The sequence below is a fragment of the Columba livia genome, assembly GCF_036013475.1.
Source record: "Columba livia isolate bColLiv1 breed racing homer chromosome W unlocalized genomic scaffold, bColLiv1.pat.W.v2 SUPER_W_unloc_4, whole genome shotgun sequence".
In the NCBI taxonomy this organism is placed as follows: domain Eukaryota; kingdom Metazoa; phylum Chordata; class Aves; order Columbiformes; family Columbidae; genus Columba; species Columba livia.
Window position 1 is genome coordinate 2152659 of NW_027042999.1, and position 11523 is coordinate 2164181.

An 11523-nucleotide genomic window follows, 5' to 3' on the forward strand; every position below is an offset into this window, starting at 1 on the left:
AGGTAGGTGTTTACTTGGGTGCAACTCCAAGTTTGACCCTGTTTCCAAATAGAAGTGAAAGAACAGCAGAACAGGAATATATAATTAATACTAGAGAGATTCATGTATTAGATAGTCAAAACACTCTCACCTTTATAATGATTAAATATAGTACTTCTGCCACTTACACTTCCCAGCTTGGAACAATAAAACGAGAATCGTCCTTCTCATGAAACCTTTGGCTATATGATGAACTCTTTCACAGAGGAGCGCATTAGTCTAAGAATAGCTTCAATATAGTTTCTTATGAACAAACTACCATGGCTCTTACTTTTCCCCATCGGAGATAGACTATGACAGAAAACCCTGATGAAATTTGAGCTTATCCCATTAGAATCATAATGTACTATTTCCAGGGGCCTAATTTTTGCTTAGGACTTTTTTTTTTCAAAGATATAACAATTTTTTTTAAAAATATGCAATTTGATTGCAATAGAGTGAGAATGCCCCTGAACACAGTGCTACAGGTTCTTTGGAAGAAATATGTAATACGTAAAAAATAATAATCTGCTTTTGCTACATTTGACAGTAAATTACTTGAATGATAATTAAAATTAGAGTATAGAATACAAGAGACTATTTCAGAACAGACTATAATTAGTCTAATAGACTTCTCTTTCTGTTTATTTCTCACTCTCCATCAACAACCAGCACAACCAGTTAACCGTCATGGGTTGCATCTGCTATTATACATAAAGGGACAGCAGTGTAGTTATCTGAGGAGGCGAATTTTTTTCTTCGCACAGGCATTCAGCTTTTCTTCTATTGCTGCTGTTGCCAAAGTAGTAAATATTTAATGTATTCAGTTATAAATGTAAACAGCAAACTGGCAACAGCTGTAAGGGTAGTACAAGAACACGTGGGAAAGAGCTGCGAGTTGTATATCTGTAAAGCTAAGATATATAATCAAACTCTCGCGTATTTTGTACTTGGAACGTAAGATTAACTTGAAACGGACATTGGGAAAACATAGAGAACTCAGAGTGGCACCTGTATGTCTCTGATCATGCCTTTACTATGGTTTTATAGGGTAAATGAAAACTGCTGTTGTTTCTCAGATACAACTAGTGTTGCCCGACAAAAAAATAGCTCCTATGGCAAAGACAAAAACCAAAACAACCTGAAGTCACACGTATGTTTGTATACATTCCCCTGAAATACAACCAGGTGTTTAAGTCAGAGTTGTGGAAAATAAATTTAAAAATAAACTCAGTTGTGTTCAGCTAGGAATACATATAAATATTGTTTTCTTAATCTCCCCACACCTATGCAATTTCCTAAATCATGTTTAAGAAAGAACTATAGATAGTGAGGTTTAACACATTGGTACGTTGTATTAGAAATCCAAGTTTCATGCCTTTTGTTTTGCTAGAATATTTTTAAAGTCCTAGAGAAGTGGGACTGCTCAAATACTGTAGATGTTAAACCTGAGACTGAAAAGGGAAACAGCTTTTTTTTCAAACCTTTACTTTTTTCCAGATAATAATTCCAATTTAAATCAGAATCGGAAACACAGAAATAATACTTGTCATCAAAAATTTGTTTTCCTTCTGCAAACAGCAGCTTGGTTGCCTATTAAAAAAAACCAACCAAATTAATGACAAAACAAAACAAGAAGAAGAAAAAAAGCCCCAAATCTATTAGGGCACTTCCACTAATGTATATGACTTAGAAACAAGCCTTACTGTAATAGCATATTTCATTAAGCTTTTTTGCCAGGCTAAATGGATTATTAACATACAATCTATTAGGAAGAAAAAAATAAAAGGTTTTTCTAACCATATTGATTTCACAGAGTATAGAAGACAGAAAAGAGATGTGTTGGAGCCCCTCCCCCATCTTAAAATAGCTTGATAGATAGATAGATAGAGAGAGATCTAAAATGTTTTCATTGTAGAGGAAGAATGCTTTGCTCTTCGTGATTTCTGAACAGAAGGAACAGCCTTATCCAACAGGTTTTGTTACTCTATTTTTATATTACTTTAAAGCATTGTAGTTGGCTAGTACCAACGCAGCTTTGCTTGCCATAAAGCATGATTAACGTAATGCTTTTTGTAGTTGTTAGGCTTGAAGTATTTACACCAAAATTCTATTTTAGGTTTGCATCAAGTCTGGAGAACTTCTGAAAAAAGGAAGTTTACTAGTAAAGTACCACTTTGAGTACCAGTTACCAGCCAACCCAAAGCCATTCATGACATTCCAGAAACAAAAAACTACGCTTTCATTTAATGGAGCATAATGCTTCTGAATTTTCTAACTATGCATTTTCTTTTTTCCTGGGGCTATTTAAGAAAAGCTGCTTTTATGTATACAAGTTATTTATTTTCTATTTTTTCAAACACATTTTGCCATAAGCAAAATCATGTCTGTCTTCTCTTCAAGAATCCAGTCCGTTGAACTTTTCTGTTGGATAAACAGTGCCTCTGTGTTTTCAATACATTAAATATTTCTAATAAATTTTAATAGAAACATGTTTTGTAACTAAAATATTTGACCAACCTCCAAAAAATTTAGCTGTACCAATCAATTCTTGCACTGGTGAAGCTAAATGCAGACCTTTTGACGAACCTCGACATTCTCACTGAAAAACAAACAGAAGACACAATCTAATATCCTCAATTTTTTGCACATTAGAAGTAACAACCAAACCTTATTTGTGACTTCTCCTACTCTCTCCTTGCTATAATAGGTCCTGTATAGTTATGGTCCTAAGGGCCTTCATAAGTTTCAGACAAGGAAGAAAATGTCTAGTCAGAATTCAGTATCAATTTTTAAGAGTTACCAGTTTAATCTTGGAAAGGCTATTTATTTTTGCAAATTCTACATTATGTGTCATATTTTAATCCCTTTCCCAAATATGAGAATCTATATATCTCCATGTATATCTACCTGGATAATTTATACATCCCTGGCAACTTGAGTAGGAAACAGAAGCCATACCATGTAACAGAATCCTTCGTGCCCCTAATCTCCCTTATCCCCAAACCCAAAATAAAGCTAAAACTCCCTTTTTCTCTACAACCTTCAAATTTAGGCTTTTCAGGAAAATTACTGAAGTGAGGATCAACTCACACCTCACGGTTCAAAGGACAAAGTAGGAAAAAAAAAAAAAAAAAAAAAAAAAAATTGGATATAGTCTGCACTGTTTCTTACAAATCATGTCTATTGAACATAAAATTATTCCATTGCGTTAGACATCAGAAATTTTTACCTGTAAGTGAATGTCTTGAAATTTTCTTCTTACTGAAACTGTGTCGGTATCACTTTCTTCACCTACAATTTGAAAATAAATACTAAATAAAACCTAGTTGAACTCAAAACCAAACCAGAAATGTTTTTAAACACACCCTGTATGACTCATTTGCTAACAGGTTTCATTTTAGAAAACTCGTTTCTACACTAAAACTGTTTATCTGTATTACCTTTCCATTTCAAGTCAAATTTAAAAGCATGGCTTACAGAGTCCTAAGTGGCATGAGTGGAACAAAGAGTGGAGATAACTTGTTTGCAACCAGTTCTTCAAGATTTACGCTAACAATTTCAGATGGGAAATATTTTCTAAGTACTGAACGGCAAGATTCACTATTAATTAAGGTATCGTTCCCACTTATTTCCTACTACATTCCTAAATTTCCCAACAAAGATAGTAAGGACCTTCTACTATGCTTCCTTTTCCTAGTTGCTTCTTGTCAAGACTGCCTTAGAACTGCCAAGGCAAGAAATAAGACAGACTTAATAATATTAAAAAGCAAGTCCAAATCTTCCAACTTAATTTTTAGGTATTCTATGTGGTATGTTTGTGAATGAAACACAATAAAGCATTTCTTTGCTAGGTGTATCAGACCTTCCAATTCATCACTAGCTAAAGCCTTAGTCTTTCATGATCAGAAAACATGTAGCTGCATTCTAACTTCTCATTTCTGAAATTCCCTGGCTGTTATATCGTTGTCCCATGATCATGTTCATCACAGGGAGGGAAAGAGGAAAGGAGAATACCCCTGAAAATGGAAAAAAAGAGTGAAAGATCTGGTTATGATACCTACGACATCGCTGCCTCTTTACACTATCCCTAAATTATTAAAAAGCGAATGAAAATATATTCCAACTTATCCCATCTTCCGTTTTTGTCCCCGTCACTGCAGTCATCACCTAAAGCTTTGTGGACACCTGCTGCCATAGAGCTAAAATAAAGACACATATGAAAGAAACTGTATCTTTGTGGGAAACAACACAATTTCACATCATCTGGTGAAAATGTTGAGCAAACGGAGGGTCGTCTTTGACAGTTTACCTGACCCCAGCAGAATTGTTTTATTAGAACTGAAACCCATACTTGTCAGATTATCAAAGTTTCTTCCCACATGACTAAAAGAAAAAAAAGTTATCACTTTATCCACAGGAAACCAGTTACCAAGCATCAATAGTGGAGGAAGCAGTGAAAATGTTAATGTTATCATCTGGAAAAGTTTCAGCCCCCAATTGCTGCTCTAACAGCTGATACTCGCTTTCTGCCATTCAGTTTTCTTTATCCAGTAGAACTGGGCACAAATCTGGCACACTGCTCCCTAAACAGTCAGAAATTACTAGACTGCTATAGAAATGAGAGGTTCTTGTATAAAGGTAACTCAAGTGTCCAAGAATGGTTGACTCCATCATGTCAATTACAAGTTACTAGAAGGAGGTTGTATCGTACAAGTTGATGTGCATACAAATTGAATATCCTTTTAGGTGTGAAACATCACAAAAGTGTAATTTTAAATATGTTTTCAATGTATTGTCAATCATACTTCAAATCACTAGAACGTTATTAGCAGAGGATCACAGCACGGCACAAAACAGAAAAAAAATCAAGTATCTGCTCCAGGGATCCCTGAAGTGTTTTTAAGGGCCAAAAGGGAAATTCGGGAACACCTTTGTTGCTCAAGTGCAGGAGACATAGAAAAAATGAAAACTTCCACCATTCTCTCTGAAAAATTTCACCAATAATACAGGAAGTTATTTCACTGGAAATGCACTCAATACAATGTCATCTAAAAGAGATATCATTACCTAAAAGAGATATCTTACAGAAGAGTTGAACATATTAGTAGGGAGGTAACTGTAAACATTATGTTTTGACTTTGATACAATCTTCTAAACTTAAATACACTTAGATAAATATACAACGCAGATTGAACTTTCCCCTTTCTCTCCAAATTAATTATTCTGTGATACTACCCTAATAGATACAGGGAATTGTTCACATATCACTGTACTTTGCCATGCTACTTCCTGTGAAACCAAAGGAGGTAGACCTAATAATTTTCCCAATTAAGGGAATACCAATACTTTCATGTACAGGTGAGAGCTGTTTGGTTTATTTGTACCTGCTGTTGATAGGCTTCGCATACTTTCAGAACAAAAGTACTGTATAAAACCTGGAAGAAACACTGCCTTCGCTAAGAAGTGTCTCTGAATGAATACTAAAGATGGAAGAAACCTGCTAAAACTAAAATTTTAGCTAAAGCAGCTAGAAATACTCTTTTTTTCTTAAGAGTTGGCATGTCCTGTTGCTAACCTTTTGTATATTAAAAAAACCCAAACACACACACACACAAAAAACCAAACCAAACCAAACTCCACAAACCCCCAAACCAGAACACCTAGGTGAATTCCATTTTTAAGTGAGGAATCCAATCCAACATCTCTAAGAAGCTACTGCATTTGGAGATAGCTGGGACTCACCAAGGCTGCTATAAATCCTCTCCAGTCTCTTCGTAGAACATTTACAAGAGGAGGAGGAGGAGGAGGAGGAGGAGGAGTGGATAATCATATTATCGCACACTGCTATGAAGCTATCAGAGTCTGAACTGCATCACTCATTTATCCCATGAGTGCAAAAGACACAAAGGACACTTAAAGAAGCTAAGCTACAGACGCCTCTGAAATTCGTTTCCTGTATTTCACTACACGGGTTGAGAAAACACAAGGTTACATTTTCTAACTTTGCAGAAATTATTTTATCATTCAAATACATATTTGAAATTACACTCTCAAATGACAGGAGGACAAATTTCAGATGATTGCTCTTTTCTGTTTTCCCTCAAGAAGGAAGCAATCATCTGCCTTGGTGACAGCTATGCGTGTGAAGTACCTAATATATACCAGAGTATTTAAACACCAGCTAACCATATTTTGCTGCAGCTGCTTTGTTCATCATTACATGCTGGTAACCGCCTAGCCATAGTTTAATTTATGCAAAATAGCAAGTTTTCATATGCACAAGAATAAAAAGATCATGAGTAATACAAGTTTCAAAAAGCAAAAAAAAAATATCTAAAAAGTAAATGAAAACACCCACCTGTATCAGATGTATTCACACAAGAGGTCTCAGGAGATTCCTTAAAAGAACATTAAAGGAATTTTAAGACCTGGTAGCATAAGCTATATTAACCAGTCTGTTGTATTCAGCACTGGTGAGGCCCCACCTTGAATACTGTGCTCAGTTTTGGGCCCCTCACTACAAGAAAAACATTGAGGTGCTGGAGAGAGTGCAGAGGAGGGTGAAGAAGCTGGCGAGGGGTCTGGAGCACAAGTCTGATGAGAAGCGGCTGAGGTAACTGGGGCTGTTTAGCCTGGAGAAAAGGAGGCTGAGGGGAGACCTTATCGCTCTCTACAACCCTGAAAGGAGGCTGTTGCATGGAGTGTGTTGGTCTCTTCTCCCAGGTAACAAGTGATAGGACAAGAGGAAATGGCCTCAAGTTGTCCCAGGGGAGGTTTAGGTTGGATATTAGGAAAAAATTCTTCACAGAAAGGGTTGTCAGGCTGCCCAGGGAAGTGGTGGAGTCACCATTCTTGGAAGCATTCAAAAGATGTGTAGATGAACTTCTTAAGGACATGGTTTAGTGACAGAGTTAGGTTAATGGTTGGACACAATGATCTTGAGGGTCTTTTCCAACCAAAATGATTCTATGATTCTGTGCACCTAGCAAGTAAAGACACATTTTTCCTAAAATAATGCAGAAGTTCTTACTTAAGGAGAACAAAGTGATTCAATTTAGCAATGAGTAGGCCTTTAAAAATCTGTAGGTATGGTACAGGATCACCTGTTCATGATTATTTTCTCAACATTTGAGTACATAAATACTTTTTCCTAAAGAGGCTTTGTAACAGTAGACGCAATGTGGTGCCCATACCTGATGTCCCGTTGAATGTCCATCCTCAAAATCACTGTTATGTTGCTTTGACATTTCTTAGCATGCACAGGAGGAACAAAATAATTCTATTTCAATTTGATAAGTCACAGACCAATATTATACCCGAACTCATTAATTCATCATTTGTACATACTCTTACTTGGAAAAATATTTAACATTGACATTTTGCAAATGGAGAACTTACATAGGACTGATACAAAGAGCAGATAAGTGACAGAACAACGTTCTAGTCAAATACAGCAGACTAATTCTGATCACAGATGCGCATCTACCATATTGTTTTCTTCTTAACCCATGAAGCACTACAGAAAATAAAATTTACCCTTTTATCGGTTGGTATCACTTGTAGAAAAGGAAGATAACTGCAGACTTTTTCTGCATTTTTCTTGACGTGTGTTGAAAAGGATGAGAAAAAGATGAACTACTCCTGAAGCCTGAGGATGGAGCCCCAAACCTCTATTGCATCTTTTTAATTATTTTTGCCAAGGGGACATTCTAAAAGTGCTGTGCCTGTCTTCCTGCACAGATAGACCCACTCACAATCTTTTTGGGTTGTTCCCCCTCCATTTATCTCAGAAGCAGCAGAAGAAATATGAAGACTATAAGAGCTGCCTATTTCAGCAGAGATCTCTATTTTTTACATTTGCTACCGCAACTCAAATGGATTTAAATAAAACCAACAAGACATCCACAGAGAAGTAGCCATCTTCAAATAAATGTGACTTCCACACAAGTTTATTTCATAATGATCGTCTAAGACAAATACTGTTGCTATTAAAATTAATCCGACTGAAAACTGTTTTGATATTGCAGAAAAATGTTACATTTCTAACCACTGCCTTGTTAGATGTAAAAACTTACCTATAGCAAGCCACAACCTCTCAGGTCTGTATAGAGTGAATATGATAAGGTGTGTATAAAAAAAAATATTGCTTAAATCTATTGCTAATGCTGCATAAATTACAGAAACTTAATCTTTCCCAAAAGAGAAGATCTGTATCCCCAAACATATGACTCTGCTGGTATTAAAGCTGTAGCAGGACTTCTCATGATTGAATGCATGTGACTTAAATAATAAAAATAGTACATGTGCTTAAGCAGCTATGTTTACCTGACTCAAGACTGTCACTAAACAAAGGGTTAACTAATAAGTATTTGGATCTCATAAAGATATTTTAAATGTTCACACTTAATAGCATAGAACTTTATGTATCCTAAGTGAAAATACATATCAGGCCCACTTAAGAATATAGAAGAACAGGTAAAATGTGCACAGTAGCTTTAATAATCCATAGCCAGAGGCTCTTTTTTAAAAGGGTTACACCAACCATAATCAGCCATTTCAAATGCTCACTCCATTTACTTTTGCATTTCAAATAAAAAAAAGTCAATACAATATATGATTTCCTTAAACTGAAAAAAAATCTGAGATTCCATCTTTTATAGCATATATAAATATACAGGTATAAACTGTAAAAGTAGGTTTTTCCTCATAACAAAAGCTGTTAACGCCTTCAATATTCAGTTAAATATATCTTCCCTAGCATAATTTAAAACATAACTAAATAATAAAGACTTTGCTCAAGTTATATTCAAAGTCGGAAAAATAAGACAGACATCGGGTTTTTTTGCTTTTCTACCTTATCTGTGATGCAGTACATTCAAAATTAATTAGATCAAATCTTGATAGAGAGACAGAGACACTAGATTGTGTTTTGTCCTCAGATGTTCAGCTAAGGGTTTCTTAGATGAATGTCATGAAATAAGCAACACCAAAAAAAAAAGAAATAAAGACTGCAAAGCCTTAAGAAAATCAAGCCCAACATATCTGTGCTGTACTACACATCAGCTTTTCCCCCCACTCATTTATTCCAGTAAAAACTTGTATTTTTTTGGAACATACAGGACCTTTTCAGAACAATGAGAAAATCTTCATATGGCATACATCTCCCTAAGCAGTATCAGAATTTCACTTAGGTGTGCAGTCTTGATTTGACTTTCATCGTGATACTTGGTCTCTAATGAACCTTTTCCTGCAGGCAGCCTGATTCATTCAGTATACAGAATAATCTGCTAAATTTTTTATAGTTCATCATGCAACTTAATGAGATTCTTTGAACACTCATTTTTTAATATGCCTGCTTATCTAATTACTTCAAAAAGTTAGCAACTTCCAAATCTCTCCACTTGAACATCCATGTAAGTTAGGGCTGGAATTTTTAGATTCAATGAACATCTGCCGAAACTGACATATACAACAAAAAGCTGTTTAATTGATCAGGTGAGATTATTTTAAACAACTTGTGATGACAGCAATATCAATTATAATGTATTTACTCAAGCTTTTAATTATGAACATTATTGGTTTTGTGTGGTTCCCCCCACTAAAAACAGTGAGTATCCTAGAGAGTTTGGCATAAAACCAGGATGTCTTCTATTAAGTCAAGACTCTTTGGATAAGATAATCTATGGCACTTATTTTCTTAAACACTTTACCTGCATTCCTTTCACTTCCTCTGTTACACTGCAATTAGAAACAGGAAAAGAAGAAACATCAGAAGAATATTAGAATAGTAATTAATGGATGCCTTTGTTTACTTTGGTACATCTCACAACTAGGCACTTCCTAAATAATAATTCCATTTCCATCAGGTTTCCCACGGCCTGATCAGAAAAGCCACAAATATAATACGTGTTAAAAGTTACCTGATCGCTTACTTCTTGTCACACTATTGCTGTTAAAATCGCTACAAGAATGTAAGCTTTAGCTACCTTGGCCCAGGCTAAGACAGATAATTCCTCTTACAGTCCTTAATGTATTTAGTCTGTAAAGTTGTGCAGCAAGGATTAGTAGATGATGAACAAGGTATTACCCAGGAGTGGAAAAGGAAAGGGAAATACAGCCCCTTTGCTCTCTCGATTAGATAATCTCTTGTTTCCCAAGACTGAATTTTACCCTTTGTCCCCTCACTCTGTGGGGTTCCAAACAGCTTCTGTGTTAACTCCCAAGGCACACCACATAACTTAGCTTTTTAGGCAGATATTAGGAATGTAGCAACAAGGTGACTTTTGGCAGTTACGGCAGAAACACTGAGATGTAGAATAAATTCACTGTTGTGTTCTTACGAGGGAGTTTAGGAAATAGAAAAAGAAGTAACTGCTTGTTTAATGTAAGTACTCAGAATAAAAAAATACAGATCACACAACAGTAATGGCTTTAGCCTCATAAAGACAGCAAGTGCTGAGACTGCAAAGATACTTTAATTACTTTAGCATTATTTTGCAGGGAAAAAAAAAAAAAAAAAAAAAGAAAAAAAAAAAAGCAAAAAAAAAAAAGCCCTCTGGAATTGAAGAGCTGATTACCTGAACCAAGATCAATTGATTCAATGCTTGTTAACTTCAATGACTATATTCTGATGAGATCCAAAAGTACACATCCCCATCAGCCAGGATGTAGACAAAAAAATATTTATTTTTTCCAGGTTTACTAGTGGTGCTTACCACTGTAAAATGGTCATCTATTTTAGTCTGTCTCATCTGACAGTCGTAACCAATTTATCCTAAACCCCTATTTTAAGACAGATGTTGAATTAATTGATTAATACCTCTTGCAAATATGATATGGCACAGTGAGATTTGAATTTATTCCTATAGATATTATATATTAAGGAAAAAAAAACATTACTACAAACTGCATAGTAGGACTACATTAATAGCTACCTCAAGTACTTCCTCCTGCCATTTTCTAAGGTCCTCGGTTGACACATCCTCCCATGATTTAGGTCCTAGAAATAACAAGAGACATCATTATAAACACAGCTTTTCTTATAGCACTATATATACCCAGTATCATTCTAACAAACATAAACATTTAGGAAGAATATATTACATAGTAACAACACATTATCAAAACTGAACAGCCTCCAATACAATTGTAGAAGCAAAAACTCTCAGGTAAACAAGCCAAGAGAACATTGTAATTCTAAGTTAATTGAGAAATCAGGCAAAACAAAACAAAACAACAACAAAATCACATGCTAAGTCTAACAACACTAAGCTAAAATCCAAGGAGCATTACAGCCGCACATGCCATGAAGAGGGGAAAAAAAGCAAATTATTTTACGCTTAAAATTTTATTGAATGCATGCTGACTACATGGTATCTGACGTTATTTAAAGCCATAGTTAAGGCTTGACAGGATTGAAATCCATATTAATTCCATACTGAATAGAGGTTAGTAAACCAAAAGTATAACCAGCCTTTACAAATCAACGGTTGTGAATTACAG

At 35.3% G+C, this 11523-nt stretch overlaps 1 long non-coding RNA gene across 1 annotated transcript; it reads right to left on the reverse strand.

Annotated features, from left to right (window-relative positions):
- Positions 1–6376: 6376 nt before the first annotated feature.
- LOC135577493 (uncharacterized) lies at positions 6377–11021 on the reverse strand. Its single transcript, XR_010469295.1, has 4 exons — positions 10956–11021; positions 9732–9759; positions 7215–7270; positions 6377–6419 (listed from the first exon to the last, which is right to left on the reverse strand). It is a non-coding gene; the product is annotated as an uncharacterized LOC135577493 (long non-coding RNA).
- Between the last annotated feature and the right edge of the window lie 502 nt (positions 11022–11523).